The 24,569-nt window shown below is 42.8% G+C and overlaps 1 pseudogene; it reads right to left on the bottom strand.

The window, feature by feature from the left end:
* Positions 1-4,809: 4,809 nt before the first annotated feature.
* LOC136587359 (zinc finger MYM-type protein 6-like) lies at positions 4,810-24,274 on the bottom strand (annotated as a pseudogene).
* Between the last annotated feature and the right edge of the window lie 295 nt (positions 24,275-24,569).

The following is a 24,569-nucleotide window of genomic DNA, read 5'->3' as shown; positions in this document are numbered from 1 at the left end:
TTTAAAATACGCATATTCATTCGTATGATCGATCACAATATGTTCTCATATTTAAAGGGAAACGCGGGGATTATGGCCGTGCTGCTTGACGGCTGGATCCTCCAAATATTGTTGAGGTCTTGGTCAGTATCGAATATAATCCGCAGTCTTTGTGTATAGTCAAATGTTTTGTCCAATGTGTGTGCAGGGTTTGCTACTAGGGATTACTAATATGGAGTGGGCTGTTGCAAAGATGGATGAGACATACACAATAAGCCACTGTGGGTATTCCCCAGTAAACCAGTCTGTCCCTTTTGTTTTGTGTTATAGAGTTAATGTGCATTGTGATTTGCGGGCAAAGGAGGGATTCTACTGGGAAGAATTGAGGAAGGTGGAATTTATTAAAGGAGTACTACTGTACCCAGCAATTCAGAACTGGATTGAATTAGCAGGCAGGATAGAGTTGGGCAGATTGGAAAGATAAGGGGCATAGAGCATGTGATTTAGTTGCTGAAAAAAAGGAACAGAGTATGTTGGGAAATTAAAATAATGGAGGGGGTGGTTGGGTTGCAGACAGAGAATGGAGAAAAGTTTTATGAGATAAGAAGGGGGCTTTGGCAGACAAGGAGGTGCTTCAGGCTGCTGAGGGGTGGTATAGGATAGTAGGGGATGCGTATTACCTGTATCATGAACAATGTAATGCCTTTGTGTTGTCCACTGCGCCTCCTTGCCCAAATGATGGTGGCTGCCCCTGCTGGACTTTCCACGTCCGCAGTGTCCAAAATCCCACATGATGTGATGTCTGCAGCAATTGTGGGGAGCCCCGTCCTCATCCTGAAGTCACTTCCTCCCATCTGCTCACTTCCAGGGTCCATGACATCACTTCTGGCCCCTCCCCATCTGGGACAGGACCAAGCTCAGCCCTTTCCTCCTCTGACGGTCGTCTTACCTCACCCGGAAGGCCTGCAGGACTAAGCCCAGCCCCTTTCCTCCTCCAGCGGCCATCTTGCTAAACTCAGGAGGCCTAAATTCCTCGACACTACTGTATCCAGTGCTAACATTATCATTGTCTGAAGTAAGGTCTTGTTTGACCAGACTTTGTTACACTCTAAATGTGGCCACTCTGGATGTGTGATAAGTTCAGGGAAACAAACCTGTGTTCTTTGCAAAGATGCAGCTTAGGACATAGTAGATGACTAAGCTGGTTTATTGTGTATAGAAGGTTGGAGTTGATGCATGAAGGACAGAAGCCTTGGAACCATGAGTAGGGGATGCTCTCTCATGGTGTAGTTTCCCAGGGTCTCTCTGCTTTTTACTACCTGCTTCTCCAGTGGATGTTCAGACAGATGATGTTAAGGAAGGCTCTTACAGATGGAATAATATCCCTAAGGTCATCCAGAAAACTTTTTCACGCAATTTGCAAAAGTAGTCTTGTTTTTTATGTGAGAAAGAGGGACTTAATTGCTCAGAGTAGGATGTCAATTCATCCGCATGCTTTAGTTTTTTTCCTTATGTCTTTGTATATTTTAGTGTCAGTTTTCACTGAAACTATAATATTATTCAGACAGAGTAATCAAAGTTAAACAGTGTAATTCCCTGAAATACCATTCGACTGGGTGGCTGGTAATGGATTTTCCTTAACCCCAGTATATTACACAACACGTCTCCACTGTGTTGTTTGTGTTGAATTGAAGGCCATCACTAAGGCATGTAGAGTTGCGAAAGGTAAGACGACAAATACTTACACTGATTCCCAGTATGCATTTGGCATAGCTCATGATTACGGCCCAATATGGAAGGTCAGACAGTTTCTTACCTCAGCAGGACAACCAAGTAAGAATGGTGCAGCGGTGCAGAGTCTCATGGAGGCCCTACTTCTACCTGATAAGGAACAAAGGCAGCAGCACTCAAGCCATGGAAGAAAGAAGAAAAGAAGATACTGACAGCATGAGTCAGTGGCAAAAGCTTGGACATTAACAAAAATTTGGACATTGATATGCTAAGGACTTTACAGTTACAAGCGAGCAAGGGATAAATGGACTAAAAATGGGAGCAGCAGAACAGGACGGCGTATGGAATACAGTCAACAACACTTGCCTACCACAGTTCCTGTATCCCACGATGGCTCAGCTGATGCATAGAAAGATGCACCCAGCAAAAGCAGCAATGACATTGATGCTTGAACAAGGGCAGGTGACTCCTGGGTTCTCTGTAACTGTTGCATCATTTGTCCAAACTTGCATGATCTGTCATGCAGGACATAGGCAACTCAAGACAGAAGGTAAAGTGCCCAAAAAACACTTGCCTAGACCACTCTACCCATTTCAGGGATTGCAAATTGACTACATTCAGCTCCCACTTGTTGGGAAGTATGAATATGTGATTGTTGTTGTTGAGGTCTTTTCAGGTTGGAGGCCCACCCTGTTACCAAGGTAAACACGTAGGTAACCACAAGGAAGCTCAGGGATGAGGTAATCTGCACATGCGGGGTACCAGAAGTGATTGAGTCAGACAGAGGTATACACTTCGCAGGTGAAATAATGCAACGCATCATGTATGCTCTGTGTATATCCCAGGCCTATGACACACCCTACCATCCATAGAGTAGGGGAAAGGGGGAGAGACTCAATGGTACGCTGAAAAGCAAGATACTTAAAATGACGCAGGAAACAGAGCTACCCTGGCCAGACTGTCTCCCAATAGCCCTATTCAGTGTTAGTGCATGATCCCCCTGAGTATATACCTATCTCCCTCCGAGATCCTGTTTTGGTCAGCCCCAAGGCTAGGTTGCTACTATCCTCAGCAGTTACAATTGCAATCTGATGTATTGACTAAGTATGTGACTTCCCTTGCCAAAGAACTAACCAAGGTCCATGCACAGGTGTTCTCTTCCATTCCAGATCCAGAGACGGACACCGAGACACATACTTTAAGGTCTGGGGGTTGGGTGTATGTCAAGAAGTTCCTTAGGAAGCACCCTCTTGAGCCTCAATTTGATGGTCCCTACCAGGTGCTTCTGACTACTGACACAGCAGTGAAACTGGCCGGAAGACCCACTTGTATCCACGCTTCACACTGTAAGAAAGCCTCAGATCCGGGAGACCAGGCTTAGTCATGCTGTGGACATTACTCTTGTTGGGGCAAGTGAGGGGGGGGGGCGGATCTCGAGCGACAATCATGAGAGAGGAATTTACAATCGAAATACACTGCATAGTCGTTTTACTTTTTATCTTATATTTCGGCAGAATTAATTTTCTTTTCATGGCTCCGTTTTATGTAAGTATACATTGGTTTCTATCTACCATGTCTAAAAATAGATTTAGTTGCATGTTTGTTTTTATTATTTTTTATTTAATATGACCCATTACCTTTTGATCATATGATCTTTTAAAAATGCTAAATAGTATGCATTATCCAATAATTTCTACAGCTGGACTATACATCTAAATTAGAATAGGGCGTGACGATCTACAAAATGACGCCATGACGTACACCTCACGTTCTCAAGCCTGCCCTCCACACCTCGGACGGGCTAGTTCTGACGTAATCGTGCCAGTCACGCAGCCTGGACTCGGACCACGTGTCATTCGGGCCGCGTCACCACTATCTTCTAAACCATGTGATACAGATGTCACTGCATTGATTCGGATCACGTGACTTACACGTCACGCTACCGCGACACCCTTAGTCACGTGAGGCCAGCGTCATACTGCCATGATGACTCCGGAAATGCCATTCATACTCTGCCATGATTACATGTAAGTGTATTTCTATATAAAGAAGAGAAGTTTTGCTATTTGTATGTGCTTGAAAAAGTCGCCACGTAGCGACGAAACGCATTGTACATATTCTAATAAACTTATGTGAAGAACAGACCCTACCCTGGTGAATTGTTGAGACGAGCGCGGGCATTTTATCTTATCTACATTCCATTTCAACGTGTGGGTCCGACCTTACAATTGGACACAAAAGCTCTGCAGCTGACTCCATTGACCAGAGGGACTGACAAGTACTACTGTAACATCCACGTGATCTTATAAGCCCACTTGGATTTGGAGGTGTTAGTGGAGCTCCTATCCAGGGGTTCTCTCTACACACCGGGTGAGTCCTACCATTTATTACTATTCCCACATTGGTTGTATTTTATTTACTTTTCCATTGCTCCCAAGTGCCCAGTGAAGCGCTTCCCTTACGCATTGTTATGTTCTTATGCCCCTCCATATCCTGTCAGACAACGTTGAAGATAATGAGGTTACCCCCAATAGTTACCATAGAGCAAGAAGAGAGGCTCCTGGCAGTAGTTTTGATCTACACATGTACATTGATGTCATTGGACAGCCAAGGGGGGTACCTGACGAGTTCAAAGCTAGAGACCAAGTTAAAGCTGGGTTGGAGTCCATTTTTCCAATCCTTATGGTAAATAAAAATGTTGACTGGATTAATTATATCTATTATAAATAGCTGTGGTTTATAAATTATATCAGAGATGCCTTACAGGACTAACCGACCAATTAGGACCTACCTCGATTATGACTTTTCAAAAAAGAATGGCCTTAGATATGATGTTAGCTGAGAAGGGGGGGTGTCTGTAAGGTGATAGGGGAAAATGATGATTAATTAATGTAAAATGTCTATTGATTTGTATAAACTAGATGTATTACACAGTTATAGGGATTTGACTCTGCAGAGACTTGTGGCATCAACTTTCATCATGATATTTGCTGGACAATGACGTGATGGGGATGTGTGCTACATTATCAGCCTAATGAGTTCAGTAGATTCCGTATGTTTTGAGGATGCAGTCTGTGTAGGGTCAAATTATATATGCATTTAGCTAACTGGGAACCAAACATTGGCCACATTCCTTTCACCTTCTCCCTTCTCAATCCCTGGAACAAAGAGAGAATTCTATGCTCAGGGCACAACTGTAGACAAAGACCTCATGGTCTTACAAAGACAGGTGCTGGGAAGGGGGGAGGAGAAGGAGGGAAGGGACTCAGTTACCTGAAGAACCAATAATCATGCTCATGAACCATGTGTGTCATATGTTATACACCCATAAAGGGCAGGTATTATGGGTTTTAATAAAAGAAGCACTGCCATTGTAACGGGCCAGAGCTGGTTAATATTTCTTACTGATAAGTGTGTCAGTTTGAGTTCTTTTGATGTGCACATCACGCTATACAATTAGGAAGCTACAGAATACCTCAGATCCTGCTGGAGAAATTCGGATCCAGAACAACACAGCTCTGCTACATGCGTGTGTCACACGTCACACACAGAGCTGTGCTACATGCGCGTGTTACATGCCCCACACAGCTGTGCTACATTCGCGTTACACACACCACACATAGCTCTGTTACATGCACGTGTCACAGACACACACAGCTCTGCTACATGCGCGTGTCACAGACACACACAGCTCTGCTACATGCACGTGTCACAGACACACACAGCTCTGCTACATGCGCGTGTCACAGACAAAAACAGCTCTGCTACATGTGCATCACACACACACAGCTCTGCTACATTACATACGCATGTGACATACACAAAGAGCTCTGCTACATGCGGTTGTCACAGAGAAACACAGCTTTGCTACATTACATGCACGTGTGATAGACACACACAGCCCTGCTACATTACATGCACATTTCACAGACACCACACACAAAGCTCTGCTACATTATAGTTGCACACAGCTGTACCACATACATTCTTCATCGGCCTCTACTAATTTAGGATCTGTGATGATGTCACCACAAGTCCTGTCAGCTCATGGCTGCTGTTCGGCTCTGCAGATTTTTAATAAAGTGAAGCACCTGTGATGATGTCAGCGTAAAGTGATCAGGGTGGAGGTCAGAGGCCAGGTGACTGATCACATGACAGTGACATCATCACAGGTCATGTGAACACACAGCTGCTCAGTCTCTGCATGTTTTATGCTTTAGGACCTGTAATGACGTCACTGTCATGTGAACAAGGGTGGAGCATGTGAAGCACTCACACACTTACGGACAAGTGGTCATTAGCACTTTGATCATTACATAAATACAGCCCCAGAAGCAACATGAATAAAATGATAAACTGTAAAATCAAGCCAGCTCCTTCTATTTAATTTTGTGCTTCCTAATATGACCTAAACAATGGTAAACTGTGATGGAAGCCGTCAGTTCACAAACAAGAATGCCCACAACTCATCATTACTTTAAATTCCTATTTTGTATCTGTTTTCTCTCAGAAAGTAGATGTAACGTCAACTGATCTTCCCTGTGCTATTGGAGGAATAAAAAAATGCAGACTATCTATAAGCAGAGAGATGGTAAGGGGAACACTTAGCTAACTTAAATTCATTCAAGTCTCAACGTACAGATGAATTACATACTAGGATACTAAAGAAAGCTGCGGAGGTAATTGCTGAACCACTCGCCATAATCTTTAAAAATTCCTGGAGAACAGAAGTCCGAGAAGACTGGAAAAGGGCAAATGCTGTCCCTATCTTCAAAAAATGGAAGAAGGTGGATCCAGGAAACTATAGGCCTGTGAGCCTGACTTCATTACCGGGAAAAATCTTTGAACAAATTATTAAACAGCATGTATGTAAGTAATTGGATAAAAATGGAAAAATTAACCAGAGCCAGCATGGGTTTGTAACAAACAAGTCATACCAGACGAGTCTAATTTCCTTCTAAGACAAAATCACTGACTGGGTTGATCGTGGAAATGCGGTGGATATAGGATATCTTGACTTTAGTAAAGCATCTCATACCATACTTATTTAAAAAATGACCAAATATGGGATTGACTTTTCACTGAGGCAGTCAATGTCTATATGACTATATAACTAAGACCCTTCACAGATATAGACAATTAAAATACAGATCTTTGGGATACAATATGGGATTGACAAGGGAACTGTTAGGTGGATTCACAACTGGCTGAGTGATCGTACTCAAAGAGTGGTCATAAATGGCTGCACATCCAAGTGGAAAAATGTATCAAGTGGGGTACCACAAGGCTCTGTCCTGGGCCCATTGTTGTTCATCATTTTTATAAATGATCTGGAGGAGGTAATTGATGGGAAACTGATCAAATTTGCATACAACACCAAGCTAGGAAGGATAGCTAACACTATGGAAGAGAGAGAGAGTATTCAAAAAGATCTAGAAAATCTTAAACAGTGGGTGGCAACTAACAGAATGGTATTTAACAAGTAGAAATGCAAAGTCCTACATCTGGGCAAGAAAAGCACATACAGAATGGGAGGAATTGGGCTAAGCAACAGCACATGTGAAAAAGACTTGGGTATAGTAGTAGATCATAGACTGAACATGAGTCAACAATGTGATGCAGCAGCCAAAAAGGCAAACACAATTCTGGGATGTATTTAGAGAATTATAGAGTCTAGATCATGTGAGGTAATTATCCCCTTCTACTCTCCCTTAGTCAGACCTCATCTGGAATACTGTGTCCAGTTCTGGGCACCCCACTTTAGAAAAGACATAAACTGGAGCAAGATCAGAGAAGAGTTACCAAGATGGTGAGCGGTCTGCAAATCATGTCCTATGAGGAATGGTTAAAGGATCTGCGAGTGTTCAGCTTGTAAAAAAGAAGGCTGAGAGACTTAATAGTTGTCAACAAATATCTGAAGGGTTGTCACAGTGCAGAGGGATCAGCCCTATTTTCAATTGCACAAGGAAAGACAAGAAGCAATGGGATGAAACTGAAAGGGAGGACACACAAATTAGATATTAGAAAAAACTTTTTGACAGTGAGGGCTTATTCACACGAGCGTATATCGGCCATCATTTTCACGGCCAGCCTATATACGCTACCATCTGATGCATTGTCCTGGAACTATCTTTCTGCCCGGTATACGTCAGGGGCTGCATAGACTCTTATGGGAGCCAATGACAACGGCTGTAGAAGGGTGGAAGTTTAGCAGCGTGACTGCTAAATTCCCTCCCCCTTCTCTCCTCCCCTCTGGCTGTTTGCAATGGGAGGGGGCTGGACACTCCTTCCCATTGCTGGCTGTGGACAAGGGGTGGGGAGGGGGCAGGAGCTTAGCCCCCCCCCCCTTCCCATTGCCAAGTGCCAGATGGGGAGGAGAGAGGAGGTGAGCCAGCTAGTGGAAGGGAAGAAGGAGACAGCTTAGCAGAGCTAAACTGTCTCCCCGCACCCAAAAGCATTGTGGCCTCGGCGTATATGCGCCGGGCCTGCGCCGTCTGAACAGGCGCACAAACTTTAGATCTCTGGGGCACAATTTGCCTCTTCATAGGTTGTCACACCGATGTCTTTGGTTCTTTGTTTTTTCATATCTGTAATCTCTGTATTAAGATAAACTTTTAATAGGGCCACACATGGTTCCCTAAATCTGTATAACAGTGCAACTCACTGGGCTTCTTCTGCCTGATGTCCTGCAGAACAGCACATGCGATGCAATGACATTCATCATGCCGCCAGCATCACATAAAAGGTGTTGGAAGCCCAGTGTGGCTTTCGGCACTGGGGCTGCCAACTGTATCCACATCTTAAGGGCGCAGATACAATTAACTTCTAATTTTGCCATAGATGTTTAGCAGATCATGCTGGCAGCCCGCTGAGCCCAAGCAGGCTGTGGTTAAATAGCTGCCTCCCTCTGCAGTAGGGAGGGGTGCCACCTGAGGTAGAGTTACCAACTTGCCTCATAGATGGGGTGCCACTGCCTATGTGTAATGGACGCAGCTCTTACGGAACACAGATGGTTGGCTGTTGTGATAGTGTAAAAGGTGTCGGATATGGTTGGAAAAAGGCCAGTAAGACAAGTCCTTTGCTGTTGCTAGCCGGAGAGGATGTACCGATGATGTAAGTGCTAATGTGTTATGCCATGTTATGTAAAACACAATCTAATGTTCATGCCCTCCAATGGGTAGAAGTAATGTTTTTTTCTGTTATTGTTTAGTAAATGCTGACTTCATCTCCATTTATCATCTGCTGCGCTATCATGTAACGTGCAACTCTGGCGCCCACCCACGACCTGCTTCAGGTCTATGGTAATGAGTGGGCATATTTCTGAGTCAAGTACTGGTGTCCAGTGGTTTACTCACCTCCTCAAGCTCTGGGGCTGTTTGGTGTCCCAATCACTGATCCACAACTAGGCCAACAGGAGCTAAGAGTGCATGGACTCTGACAGCAAGTGAAAGGTGTACCATCACTAACACTATCTGCTGCTCTTCATATGTTCTGATCCCCTATTTGTATCTTCATTAAACGGTCTCCACAGTCAATGTCTTTCCAATGCACAGCACTTTTAGAAAGTCTGAGACACTCTCCACCTACACTCCCTCCATACTGTCTCTGATGATGAAGCCTGTGAGGAGACCTGCAGAAGATGATACTGGTCCATCAATGGGTAGTAAAGGAGAATGGGCGTGTCTTAGACTTCCTATATGCAAATAACAAAGATGGAGCAATACCTGTGCGGCACCACCTATTGGATGGCAGTCTTCCTGCAAATCAATGTCCGACCCTTTATACAAGTCTTTATAACAATGATTGGGAATTGATAACCAACTATAATTCATACACATACAGCTGTTTTGGGTTTTTTTTACCTTCATCAGTATGTAGTAGGATTCTGGCTTGGCTAGTGAGAGGCCTATGACATGGGTCACGAGGGGTATTGTCTCTCCTGAAGGAGAGCACCCAGAAAGTAAGTGAGGAGACTTATAAGGTCATGCATGCTCCTCTGGGAAATATATACAAATAAGGAAGATGGAACAATACCTCTGCAGCGCCACCTATTGGATGGCAGCTTTCCTGCAAATTAATGTTTGACCCTTTATACGGGTCTTTATAATTGAAATGCAGGAAGGCTGCCATCCAATAGGTGGCACTGAAAAGGTGCCTCTCACTAGCCAACCCAGAATCCTACTGCACACTGATGAGGAGCAAAAAACTCAAAACAGCTGTTTGTGTATAGATTATGGCTTGGTTTTCAATTTGCAGGAATGCTGCTATCCATCCAATAGGTGGCGCTGCAGAGGTAATGTTCCATCTTCCTTATTTGCAAATATTTCCCAAGGGAGCATGGATGGCCTTATAAGTCTCTTCATACACATTCTAAGTTCTCTCCTTGAGGAGAGATGATACCCCTTCCAACCTTAGACTTCCTATGAATGCTCTTCTTAGGGAGCCCTCACACTGTGGTGAGCCATAACACACACCAACAGGCACAGTAGGAATTTAGTAAACTAATTTTAATAGTGGGGTTCCCTTATTTACCTACTCACAGGGGCTTATAAAGTAACCACAGTGTTCCCATAACAAATTTTATAATGGGACCTCAGTCCACCATGACTACTTCTCAGCGGCAAATTCAGAGCATGAAAAGTTTGATTATTTTGGTCCCTTTATGCACAGGAATAGTGAGTGTTGCCAGCCATTCATTAAGTCCCTGGATAGTCCTTTCTGCTAGTGTCCATAAAAGATGTTGATGTATCCGTTATTATTTTTGATGCTGGAGGAGCTTGTACAGAATATTGTAATTAGCATCATTTTACAGGTTGCAGTAATTGCTGACTTTCATCAGTATTCTGATCTATGGACATATATCAATTGTAATTTTTATGTTTCATTATGGTTTTCCAGTTCATCCATAAAAGTGCTGTTTAACTAGGATTTTTGATTAAGTGGCCCAGAAGAAATTAAGTTGGCAACTATGTGAATAATGTGCACAGTGATGTCACAGTACAGGGATAATAGAGAGTGAGGTCACAGTAGGCAATACTAAACACAGTGATGTCACAATGCAGTGATACCTAAACACAGTAATGCCACAGAACAGGAATAATAAACACGGCGATGTCACCGTACAGGGATGATAAACACAGTGATGTCACCGTACAGGGATGATAAAGCACAATGATGTCACCATACAGGGATGATAAACACAGTGATGTCACCGTACAGGGATGATAAACACAGTGATGTCACCGTACAGGGATGATAAAGCACAATGATGTCACCATACAGGGATGATAAACACAGTGATGTCACCGTACAGGGATGATAAAGCACAATGAAATCCCTCTACACAGGGATAATAACCATAATGATGTCACAATAGAGGGATAATAAACAGAGTGATGTCACAGTACAGGAGATAATAAACACAGTTATATCACAGTACAATGAAAATATTTGTTATTTATCATGTATGGTGAACACCAGGAAAACCATTTTAAAACATAATGCCCGTATCGCTATTTTTCTTTTGTTTGTCTTCAAAAAACATAATTAAAAACAATCCAAAAGTCAAATATTCCTCAAAATGGGACCAGTAAAAACTACAACTCTTTCTACAAAAGACAAGCCCTCACACAGCTCAGTTGCTGGAAAAATAAAAATGCTAGGGGTCTTAGAATTGGGAAGATTCAATTGTTTTTCTTTAAAAACGTATGAGATGAGGTATCCGCAGCATGGATGTCAAGAAAATTGGGGATTGTCCCAGAGTGAACGCATTTATTTGAATTTCTATCATACCTAAATGGACGAAATATGCTCCACTATGTGTGTTTTTAGTTTTCAATACACGACTATATGGGACGGCATGTGGAATTATTAAAAGATTGAAAATCTTTTGTTTGTATCACTCTGAAGCGTACATTGAATTTGTTTCCATCACACCGACTGCAACCATGGAGGAGAATGTATATAAACTGCAAGAAACTTTGTTACTACGGTAATAGTACGAGCCCTTCTGGCAACATATCTCACACCGGAGTCCAGAATGCGAGCCAAAGAATCAGTAACGCAGTGTGGGCAAACTATTCTGTATACTTTTAGAGATAGTGGAAACATTAACACTATTGGGCGTGTAGAAAACAAATGAGCTTCCAGATGGTTACATCTGTCAGACAAATAATAGAATCTTCATCTGCCATCTGTGATGGACTTTGCCCCATTTATAATCTCCTTAGAATATCCCCTTTCCCTAAACCTAGATGGAATGAGTTCGCTCCTACAAATTCACTTACAGGTAAATTCATAACCAGATGATGAGGATGGCAACTTGTGGCAAGCAGTAAAGGTATTGCCAGCACTTGGCTTCCTTAATAATTTATATTCTACTTTTCCATTCTTAATATTATCTGAAAGCCAAACATCCAAAAAGGAGGTAGACCCCTTATGATGTTCAAGGAAAAAAAATTATTATCATCATTGTCATTAATATATTTAGAAAAATCTAAAATTGATACAGATGGTGACTTCCAGATTAGGAGGAAGTCATCTATATACCTCCCATACCACCCAATATGAGTCAAAAAAATGGGTTATAAGAGGTATATAGATGATGCTTCTCCCAGCACACCATATAAATATTAGTTAACAAAGGAGAAAAGTAGGAGCCCATTGGGCAACCACAGACCTGCAAATAAAGCAATCATTAAATTAAAAAAAATATATATGGGTTAGCAAAAATAGAGTAGCCGAAAGAATCTGCTCCTTCAACTCAGCAGAATAGTTGCTTTACTTGTTTAGATCAGTGGTTCTCAACCTTTTTCAGCCCAGCGCCCGCTTTAGGTATTGGGATGGTGGCCAGCTGCTAAAATGTAGGTGCATTGAAGGAAGAGATTATACCTTTAGCCTTAATTAAATTTATTTTGTCTCCTTGCAGCTTTGTGTTGACCTCGTTGAGTTTGTCAAATATGTCTGCGAGATAGGCGATGTCAAGATGTCGTAGTTCAATTGCATCACAAAGGCTTGGGTCAGTCGGCCGAAGAAACTCGACTATGGTGTCAAGAAGCGTTGTAAGCACTTTCCTCTTGACAGCCACCTCACTTCGGTGTGTAGGAGTAGACATTCGAATTCTTCGTAATGGTCTTGACAGAGCTTGTGGAAAAGATGTTGATTCAAAGAGTGCGCTTTTATCTTGACAGCATTAATTACATAGCAGAGAATCATGCAATCTCTCACATAAATGATTAACAACAAGGTGCTGCTGACGAATCACATAATGGACTGCCATTAAGGTATAGCAGATTTTAAATGGGCTATAAATCTGCAATATCGACCAATCATGGATGCAGTTAAGTCGGTTGCACAAACAAGTACATTTGTTAAAGGGATGTTTTTTTCTTGGAAAAATTCTTCCACTCTTTTATATATAGAGGAGCCTTTCATGTCGGTGGTTAAATTTCTGGTAAACAACAGATCCTCCACTATTTCTTCATTATAATTAATGAAATGAATGTAAGCTAGCAGCAGTGCTTCATTGTCTCTAACCGTTGACTCGTCAAGTTGCATTACAAATTCTGTGTTCTTTAACACGTCCAAAAGCATTTCTTCCACATCAGCAGCCATCTTGTCAATTTTTCTTAGAACGGTGTCATTACTCAAAGGAATTGATTTCACCATGGCACATGCGTCAGGCCCCAGCATAGTACTGACAATCTCTTTAACGGGTAACACAAGTGTTTCCCCAATAGTATGCAATTTGCCACATTGTGCTATTAATAAAGAGACTTTATAGGAAGCAAGGAAGCCTTTGTCAGCATGGAGAGCAGATTTTCCAAATATCTTGCCTACAGTGCTGCGGTTCTCAAACTTTGACTTTAATTCTTGGAAAAATGAAATAGGCTTACCCACTTTATCTGATTGCATTTTTGCAAGGTGATCACTGTCTCAAAGGTTTCATAACTTCATTCAAAAATGCCTTTTCACAAACGAGGCACAAGGGAAGCTGTCCGTTTGTAGGAGAAGGGATGAATCCGTATTTCAAGTATTTATTTGAATATTGATGGAATTTCCTCTACTCAGCCATTTTTATAAAGTATGCTTCAAGAATGCACTGCTTATGTCGCTCTATCATATAATGAAGTATGACTTTTATAACTTCATGACTCCACTACAGATCAATCACATTGGATAACCTAAAGAACAACCTAACCCGCTATATTCTATAATGCCGCTGATTGGCTGGATCTTTCAATTGTGTGGGTCTCTGGGGGTTGTAGTTTATATCAGTGTTCTGAAAAGACACTTGGCGTCCACTAAGACTACTACTCCCAGAAACTCACACAAGTGAACGTTTGAAGTGGTTCCAGCCAATCAGTGGCATTATAGAATACAGCAGGTTAGGTTGTGCTGCAGGTTATCCAGTGTTATGAAGTGTGGCTGTTCTTTAGCAGTCATGGAGTTATAAAAGTCATACATTATATAATAGAGGCACGCAGGCTGCACACAACTCCCGTTACATTTAAAGTGATTCATATGGAAATAATTGCCTCGGTTTTCGTTGGTTTCGGATTTCACTGATTGTTTTTGGACGGATTGTCGACAAAAACCAAGGTATCATTACTAATTTTTAGAAAAATGTAGTTACTAGACAAAAAAAAAATCAACAAAGCAAACACAGAACGCCCCCTCCCCCCACACACTTGATATTCCAACACCCCCCTGCCGCCACTTTTCGTTCCACTGCCCCTTTGAGAAGTAAAAACACCCCCCAGTGGGCATAATGCCCATGTTGAGAACCACTGGCTTAGATGATGTCCAAGCATATCAAATGCCTTATCATGTGGTATCATAGAATATAATGATTGCACACTAGTGACCCAGGAAAAATCATTGGCCCACCTAATTTTCTCCATAATTTGTAATACTTAGTGTCCTTAATATGTCCTGGCACAGGAGTAACAAGAGGCTGCAATAGATCATACAATCAACTAGAGAGCCTCTCCAACAGAGAACCATTGCTGGCAATAATTGGTCTGATTGCTATTTGCATATCTTTGGGAGGCGCATACATATGCATGCTTACATCATATCTTTGTTTGGCTATTTATTGACTGTTTGATACAATGTAGGCTATGAATAAGGCTTTGTGTTAGCCCAAATGCATTGGTGCATTTATAGTCATGTGATCATTGGACTTTTTATGCAGTTTTCAGTAAAGGATTGATAACAAAAACAAAAAAACCTTTGGATTAGTACTGGACTCTATTTGCTATAATTGTATTCACTACATATATCAATGTGTCCAGAAATTGTAAAGACTGTTCAGAGACCACCTTTGTAAACGGCAAATTAGATATCTGGTCATTTAAATAGATATGAAATCGCTCCAGATCGCCCAAAATATCCTTCCAAATAACACAAATGTTGAAGCTCCACCAGCACAGGGTGTGCTCCATAACATCCCCACTGTACACGAACATGCCCTTAAAGGAGGCCATGAAGATGTTAGCATACATAGGGGCCACATTGGACCCCATCGCTGTGCCTCTCCTCTGCTGGAAAAAATTGTCAACTCTGCATTTCTGTTAAATGTGATATATTTCTGATTGGGCTCTGCTCTGCTGATTTTAATTAGGCATGACTAATCACATGGTTCATGGTGAGTGCTATGTATACATATGGTGGGGTATTGTGGCTATTTGAATGCTTGGAAAAAGCTCATTGAGCTGAAACCTTGTACTTTATACGCAATTTGGGGCAATAAAAGAACATTTGGGTATGCTGACGTCTGCCTGTGATCATTTGAATGAACTGCAGTGTAATCGCAATGTACAATTGGTATCCTTCCCTCCTCCTTTATCAGGTCCCTCCTTATGCACAGTAAGACAGAAGGACCTGCCAATCAGTATCTGGAGGGAGGGTGCATATATGAATATACATGAGCTTCACTGGACTTATCTCCAGTCCAGCCCTGCAAAGCTTCAAAAGTAAGATTTGCAAAACCGCTAACTTATTGCTGTAAATGACAGACTGCTGAAATTAGTGTGTCTGTCACTATATCCTGCTGTCAGCAGCCCGGGCAGATTAGAAGACCCGACACGTTCCCTTTAACTGATTTACTTACTTCACATTGTTGCGCACTAATGCATACGGAAGCCAACTTCCAATAGGTGGTGCTGTGGAGGTACTTTTCCATCCCCTATCTGCATACATCATTGCACATAGTATTTTTCCCATGTGCAATATCCCACCATGTCCACTAGATGGCAGGCTTGCAATTCATTCCATAAACTATACATCGCACAGAAAATGCAAAGACTTTTCTTCACCATTCTCATGGTTTATCTGCAGCCTTGTCACACTGATTACTGATGGTATTGGCGTGTATTCACACAAGGTGATTTGGATGCAGTAAAAAAAAGTCGCACATGCATTTTTGCTACAGTTTTACCATGTTTGCAGAAAAAAATCTAATTACCTTAATTATCAGAATTTTGCCACAAATTTTTATGCATTTTTGTGAAAATTGTGGCAAAACTGCCACAAACGTATGAATGTCCTCAAATTTCTGTTGGTTTTAAAGGGTGTGTTCACATGCAGAGTTAGATTCAGATACACAGCAGGCTTTCAGTTGAAAGCGTGAAATCTGCTGCGTATCAGTGGCAAAATCCACAGCAAAATCTGCCTTGTGTGAACGCAGCCTTAGGCCTCCTTCCCACGAGCGTGACGGGCTCCGCAGCGTAATATTCCGCTGCGAAGCCCGTCACGGCGCCCCCCAGAGCCCCTATACTTACCTGCGGGAGATAGCGTGAAATCGCTTCCCCGCCCACCGCCGCGCGTCACCGCCCGTCACCGCCCACCGCCCTCGCGTCACCAGCCGTGTCACGTGCACGGCCGGCCGTGTCACGTGACGCGGCCGGACCGCGTCATTTGGCGTCATATGACGCTCGGCGGTGGGCGGGAAAGCGTTTTTTCACGCTATCTCCCGCTGGTTACAGCGGGAGATAGCGTGAATGGACGGCTTCCATTGACTGCAATGGAAGCCGTCAGTGCGTACAGCCCGTCCTCACCCGCAGAAAATAGAGCATGCTGCGGGTGAGGACGGGAGAAATCGCGGTGCGTAATTCCGCGGTGGAATTACGCATCGTGAGCATTGTGCTATTAGGTTCAATAGAACCTAATAGCTGCGGGCAACGCAGCGGATTTTCGCCGCGAATTACGCGGCGGAAATCCGTTCGTGGGAAGGAGGCCTGAGGGCAAAGTCAGTCGAGCGTTTTTTTTAAATCCCCGGGCAGCAGAAAGTGCTTCAGAGCAGTGTTGGGGACCAATCGCGAAGATGCACCGGAGCCCCGACAGTGGCAGGAGTCGCCTGCATCCCATTACTTTCAATGGGGCGGCTGCTGCGCAGGCCCCATTGAAAGCAATGGGAGAAGATCGTGGTCCTCTGCCACAGCTGTGACAGCTGTGGCAGGGGATTCCTTCATTCCCTTGGTGATGAAGAAATTCCCTGCCATAGCTGTGGCAGATGATCGCGATCTTCTCCATATGTTTTCAATGGGGCCAGCACTGCTGGCACCGGCCCCATTAAAAGCAATGGGCATGGAGCTACAGTCACGCATACTTTTAACATGCGTGGAGCACTTTTTTTTTGCACACATAGGTGCACAAAAAAAAGGCTTGTCTGACTGAGCCCTTATAGTTCCTATTATAGTACTAGTGAGTAAATGCACTTCAGGTGTTTGTCACTTGGAGACCTATTCTGCAGAAAAAAAATGATAATGTGACCCAAGATTCTGAACCTTCTTAAAACATGGTTTACTTTATGTTTAGTGCATGACGTAGTAGGAGGGGCTAATCATTTCACTATAATGGTACATCTACATAACTAACTCTATACATTACAGCGTCATTACATAACTGTCCCGATCACTGTTACAAGGCCTGTAAAAGATCTGACATTGACTTGCAGGAATGCTGCCTTCCAATAGGTGGTGCTGCAGAGATATTGTTCCATTTTCCTTATTTGCATATTTCCCAGAGGAGCATAGATGGTCTTATAATTCTCCTCACTCACCCTCTTGGTGCTCTCCTTAAGTAGAGATGATATCTTTCCTGACCCACATCTATAGGCCTCTCACTAGCCAAGCCAGAATTCTACTGCATACTGATGAGGGGCAAACACCCCGAAACAGCTGCCTGTGCATGGATTTTGGCTTGGCTTGCAATTCCCAATCATTGTTATAAAGCTTGGATAAAGAGACTAACACATCGACTTGCAGGAATTCTGCCTTTCAATAGGTGGCGCTGCAGAGGTATTGTTCCATCTACCCTAATTAGATAACTAAGCACACTTGATGTTCAGGATGTGGGTGACAATCCTTGTAGAAGTTGTAATGATGGCCATATTGGTGGTCATTCTCCTTCTCCATTAAAGGGGATTTTCCTTCTGCATGAATGTTGGTCTCTGCTGAGACGATGCTGATAAGAGGAGCATCAATGAGACGAGAGCCCTGACTGCAGGGGGCAGCAGCGTGCCAGGTACTTTGTACTTGATTGTATCCCATTCAATGCAACCAGTTGAAGCATTCCTGCAAGAACTAAATATTATGTACTCCAGTTCTATAAAACGCCCAATGTAGCGCAAATCGTGTAAATCTGGCCAAACCTGACATTTTATTATATAATCATTAAAATTGTTATCTGGTTTAGAAAGCCCACTTGCAGATGTCCTGGGGAGTCCTGTGATAACAGAGGGGCCCCCAATCATATAGAGGGTCTACAAGTGGTGTCTCTCCCTTTTTCACGGACGGCCCGGAAATGGCAGCGTTTTTGGAAAAAACACCTCTGCAGTTTGCTAAATCCAGGAGCGGATCAGCAGGAAGGAGTAGTAGACGTTCGTCTTCGTACTTCCCTTTACTTTTGGATTCAGTTCTGGGCTTGGCTAGAAAAATGGATGAAAAACCGTCACAAAACCCGGTGCGTGAACATATCGGGCAGGTGAAACCGTTCTCCACATTTGGCCTCTACATCTCATATTTACATATGTAAAAACCACCTGGTTTTGTGGTGGATTTTCCTGCATTTTTTGGGTCCTGGAAAATGCATTTTTAACTAAAACGAACCCCTAAAAGCACAGGTATCTGTCAAAAAATGGTTGCGGAAAGACTAAGGCCAGCTTCACATGGGCGTATTTGTACAAGCAAAATTAGCTCACAATATGCAGGGTATAAAGATTGCTCTGGGTATGTAGACATTTGCGTATTTTGTGCATACATTTCGCGGGGCAAAAAAAAATGGAATGTGTTCTATTATTCTGCGTATTTGCGCACCAGAGGCCCCCATAGAAGCCAATGGGAGTGTGCGCAAATCAGCACGCAATATGCAAGGGGATGCGTGAAACACGGCGTGACTGCACTGGAAAAAGAGCACATCTGGAACTCAGAAGAATTAGCCATTCCAATCAGTGGGTCTTTGTGTCCCGAGCGCAAATGAACATGCGCAAACAAGCATCCTTCGTTCAGCAAAAGTGTAGCATGCGTAAATGCACATACGCTTGTATGAAGGAGCCCTATGGGATATTCCGAATATTCAGTGTTATTGAATACGCCCTCCTGCAGAATACTCAGCACCAAAATATGGACTATCAACATGCAGGACTGAAAGTAGCAGAAATCTGCCGGCAGTTGTACATTAAAATCCGCAGTTAGCCGGAATATTCTGCCCCGTGTGAAAGGTCCCTAAATTAAGTCTCCTCCAGAGCGTGCACCTTACCCATCACCCCTCCTACTAGAACTGGCTATAGACTGGTCTGTAGATGTCAGCAGAGTATAACAGGAGCCGCTGCCTATTAATGCTGTCAGACTGGAGGACAGGGGGTCCGCGCTCACCGCACCGCCATATATACTGACCTACCCTCCTGGAACAGATCCTCCAGGGGGGGCTCAAGCTGTCATACAGGAATGGACCTGCAGAAGACAACCCAATTTAGAGGTGACTTTGGAGCCAATGGCTTGTCACTAGGCTTTACATCTCTTACATGTTGATTCATGAATAACCTATTACACTTTATTAACCCCTAAAAGGACCAGAGATTTTTAGGGATCTTACCTATGTGGTGGTATTGCTGACCTATTTTTTTCTTCAGCTTTTTTCTTGTTTGCTGTTTTTTCCCCATGACATATAGGGTTATTTTTCATATCTTTTTTTCATTGACTTTTTTCCCGTTTTTTTGCTTTATCTGGTTTAAACTTGTTAGTTAATTTTTAAAACTAGTATATTCATGTGGTTTTGGTTGGCATAAGTGGTAGTGAGTTGTTTTCTTTTTTATATATATATTTTTCTGTATTTTTTTAACTTATTTTTGTAATAGTTTTTCTTGGTTTTTTTTTAACATTTATGTCCCCCCGTGACGTCTTTTTTTTATTTCACACTTTTCCACTGTAGCTGGGGCATCCATAGAAGCAGCATCAATAGGAGCTCCAGTTACAGAGGAGAACATCCCCCTGTAGTGACAGTAATCACTAACAAAGCTGATCTGGGTCTGCTAGGACCCTGCAGCTCTGCCTTCGCAGGAGGCACCCAGCGGTTATGCGTTCAAATAACGGAAGTAACACTTCCACTTTCTCTCTGCACTAAACAATGCTAATTGAGCGCTATGTATTTTGTAAAGGAGAAGGCAGAAGCAGTTGAAAACTGTCAGTTGCTTCTGCCTTCTCATCCAAGTACTCCGGTGTGACTAACAGCCAGGGGCCTAACCTACTACTGCTTGATTGCAGGAGCTTTAATCCCGCGTCATATTTTTACTATCGACCGGGATTAAAGCCCAGGACCAAGCGCCATAAATTTACTGTGTGTGGTCCTTAAGGGGTTAATATAGTCTCTGTATATAAGGATAAATTACATTTGGATGTGCACATATTCTATATAAATGGAAGGTGGGCCCGCAGACTCATAATGGCAATCACGTAAAAGTTACAAACAGTTGAACTTGAATGCTCCTGTCGGATTGGGCCTCGTTGTGCAGCCAGACAGAAGATTAGGGCCACAATGAGTATGTTTCTGAACACGGGACAAACAGGGGTATCCACTTTGGGGTGAAAGTCTTCATTCTTCTGTGTGCTGTACAAATAAAACTGTTTTTAAAATGACACTTGCCAAAAGAATGAAAATTGTAATTTTTTTCTTCTGCTTTGCTTTGATTCATTCAAAAACGATGGGGTCAAAATACACAGCACACCCCTAGAGGTCTAGTTTTCAAAATGGGGGAATTTGTGGGAGTTATCTGTCGTTTCGCCGTTCAAGGGCTCTACAAGTGTGCGATGGGGCCTGAAGCACCTCCAAGCTAAATTTCTGTTCTGAAAGCCACCGGCTGCTCCTTTCGGTTTGGGCCCCGTTGTGCATACAGGCATGAGATTAGGGCCACAACGGGTATGTCTCTGAACACTGGACAAACAGGAGTATCCATTTTGGGGCGTAAATCCTAATTTTCATGTGCACAATAGAAAAAATATATATCTTTGAAATGACATATTTGCCAAAATATCAAATTTTATTTTTTCTCCTCTAAATTGCATTAATTCCTGAAAAAAAACTGTGGGGTCAAAATACTCCTGACACCCCTTAGTGAATACATTAAGGGGTGTAGTTTTTAAAATGGGGTCATTTGTGGGGGTATCTATCATTCTGATACCTATGAGCCTTTTCAATCTTGTCTTGGTGCAGGAAAACAAAGTGTTCCTCAAAATGTTGATAAGCATGTTAAATTTGTACGTCTCCTAAATGGTAAAAAAAAGAAAAAAGTTTTTCAAATGTGCTTCCAGAATAAAGTAAAAAGATGGAAATATATATATCTGAGCAAAAATTTGTACAGTATGTTTGCACATATCTGAGATATTACAGTTGAAAATGTGAAAAAAGAAATTTTCCCAATTTTGGCACTTTTAATAAATGTTCACAAATTCTATCGGTCTATTTTTACCTCCTAAATGATACAATATGTGGCGAAAAAACAATGTCAGAATCACTTGGATATGCAGAGCCTTTACGGTGTTATTCTATGTTAAAGTGACCTGTCAGATTTCCAAAATTTGGCTCTGTCACTAAGGGTGGCTTCACACGAGCGTGTTTATGTGCGTACAGTTGTGCACACAAAAACACGCTCCAATTAGAAACATTGATTCCCTATGGAGTGTTCACATGTGCGTGTTTTAGAGGCGTACAAATACAAGTACCTGCAAAACATAGGACATGCATGCACAATAGGTCCGTGGTGCGCATCAATATTCCCCAGCAGGGAGACCCCTTGTCACTGAATACTGTGACAGCACTGTCACAGTGTTCAGTGACAAGGGGACTCCCTGCGGGGAGTAAAGAACCCCCTTCCACAACTATGACAGCTGTAGCAGAGGATCGCGATGTTCTCCCATTGCTTTCAATGGGACCGGCACTTCTGCAATCCCATTGAAAGCAATGGGCTGCTGGCAAGCCCTGCAGAGATTTTAAGGGAAGGGCTTTAAATATAAGATTTTCCCTGAAAATCATCCCTAGAATGTGTTAAAAATAAAAAAAAATTATACTCACCTCTCCTCAGCTGCTGGGACTCAGACGCGTATAGCCTGTCTTCTCCCTGCACTACTCTGAAGCTCAGCCAATCACAGGCAGCTCTGAGCCATTCATTGAATGACAACTAAGTGCTGCCTGTGATTGGTCACAGCACTCAGCCAATCACAGGCAGCACCTGAATGAATGGCCAAGCAAATATGTGCAAACACAAACTAATCGCGCCGGGAAAAATAACACATATTCACAACCGTTTTCGGTTGCTGGTTTTATACGGCGCATGAAAAAGTTAGTTCTTGCCCTATGTTTTGTCGTGATACTCAGCAAACTGTCATAGACTTCTATGACAGCAGCAAAAAAGTGAGGGGGAGGGAGTTACCCAGTGCACCACGCTGGGAAAGAAGATAGCTGCCCTAATTAGGCATTAATTGTCATTCCCAGGTTTTTACAGCAATTGCTGAATTTCATCGCTTCTGCAGGTTTTTTTTTGCATATATGCAGCAGCGCCCTGTGTGAATGGCTGAAAATATGCGAACAAAGATCGGGACTCGATGACGGCAAATCTTTGCATTGAGTGGCTGTGATTGATTCATCAAGCGTTGGCTATGATTGGTTCTTGAGTGCCGCGTTTTTGAACAAAGCGATATTGCACACAACACAGATGCGGTATCGCTATCGCCCGTGCGGCAGAGGCCTGAATCCATTGAAATATGGATGTGCAATACGCCCAAAATCCATGCGGAAATTGATATGCGGTGCAGAATGTCAATGAGCTGCAGCAGATTTGCAGTGTGGATTCCACCTTGTCAAATGGTAGGTGAATTCCGAACCAAAATCTGCATTAAAATCAACATCAAAATCTGCGCAGAGGATTTCAGTGGGTTTATTCGCATTTCCGTCTTTTGCACGCGCATCTCTGGCCTTTGGGCTTCTTCACACGACCTTATTTGAGCAGAGAATAGAAACTATTGATTTCAATGTATTCGGCTGCTGAGCATGTTTTGCACGCATGTAAAAAAGTAGGACCTGCTCTATCTTGCTGCGTTTTGTGCAGCAAAGGCCTCCATAGAAGTCTATGGGAGGTTCTCAAGGGGATGTGTGAAACACTGCGCAAAACCGCAAAAAAAAAAAAGAATACATTTGGACTTCACTGGGCTAAATAGCCGTTTAATTTCGCAGAAAGGGTGTGATCATGCATAAATACAATCTGCTGCTTTTAGCAAAAAAATAATTGCTGGAAGGACTTCAAAGGGTTTTTCCAGAGTATGTAAATAAAGCTTAAGCAGCGCGGAAAAACCGTTCTGCAGATTTCTTCTATCTCTGTCTGCTTTCAGGAATTGGTTCATTTGTGCTTACATTAAAGGGGTTGTCCGACATAGACTAGTTTCACATAGGCGATCGCGATTTTGCTGTGAGAAAATCACGGTAAAATAGCATCTTTGGTCCTGCGATTTTTAAGCGTCAGCGCTGCTTTTCTTTAGAATAATCTCACATCGCTGTCGCCTGTGTTGAAATTGCGCGTTTACGTAACACGAATGTCAAAGGGACTTTCTAATGTTAAAATCACACTGCATCGCACGTTTGTTACATTGCGATGCGATAAAATGAAGCCTCCATAGAGAAACATAGAAATTCAGAAAGTATTAGGGTAGCGCTCCTTCTGGCGATGTAATAACCCAAATGGGTAACATCAAATCTGGACTCACCCGGTGTATAGTGGGGCTCTTTTTAGGGAGCTCCACTATCACCTCCACATCCAAGTATGCCTCAATATTTAATCCTTAATCGGTATTCCCTCGGTTTCCAAAAAATCCTGATGGGCTTAACCCGGAGAGCTGCTGGGCTTATGTGTCCCACTGCCTTGTGGGACCCAATAGATCCATATGCAGCAAAATAAAAAATAGCCCGCGCTACTTACGGAGAAAATTCCAAGGGATGGTTTATCAAGGTGCTTGATAAAGTCGCATAAAGTGACGAAACGCGTTGCACTCAATAAAGGAAGATATTTTCTATCCATGGTAACAACCATCCCTTGGAATTTTTTCCGTATGTAGCGCGGGCTATTTTTTATTTCTTTTTTATTTTGCTCCATAGTGAAACATGGGAGCTAAGAAAAGTTGCACATCGCAGAAAGATAGAGCATGCCGTGATTTTTTGTTTACTCATCATCGCATCAGTGAAAACATCGCTAATGGGAAGGAAACTGTTGTAAATCATTGGTTTCATAAACTGCTTTTTTACTGACTCTCGCATCAGGCGAAAATCGTGCAAAAATCGCGCTATTTCTCACCCGTGTGAGGGCTCCTGCACAC

This window comes from Eleutherodactylus coqui, chromosome 13 (assembly GCF_035609145.1).
Source record: "Eleutherodactylus coqui strain aEleCoq1 chromosome 13, aEleCoq1.hap1, whole genome shotgun sequence".
NCBI lineage: Eukaryota > Metazoa > Chordata > Amphibia > Anura > Eleutherodactylidae > Eleutherodactylus > Eleutherodactylus coqui.
Note: the sequence above shows the minus strand (reverse complement) of the source record. Positions and strands in the feature narration are given on the sequence as shown.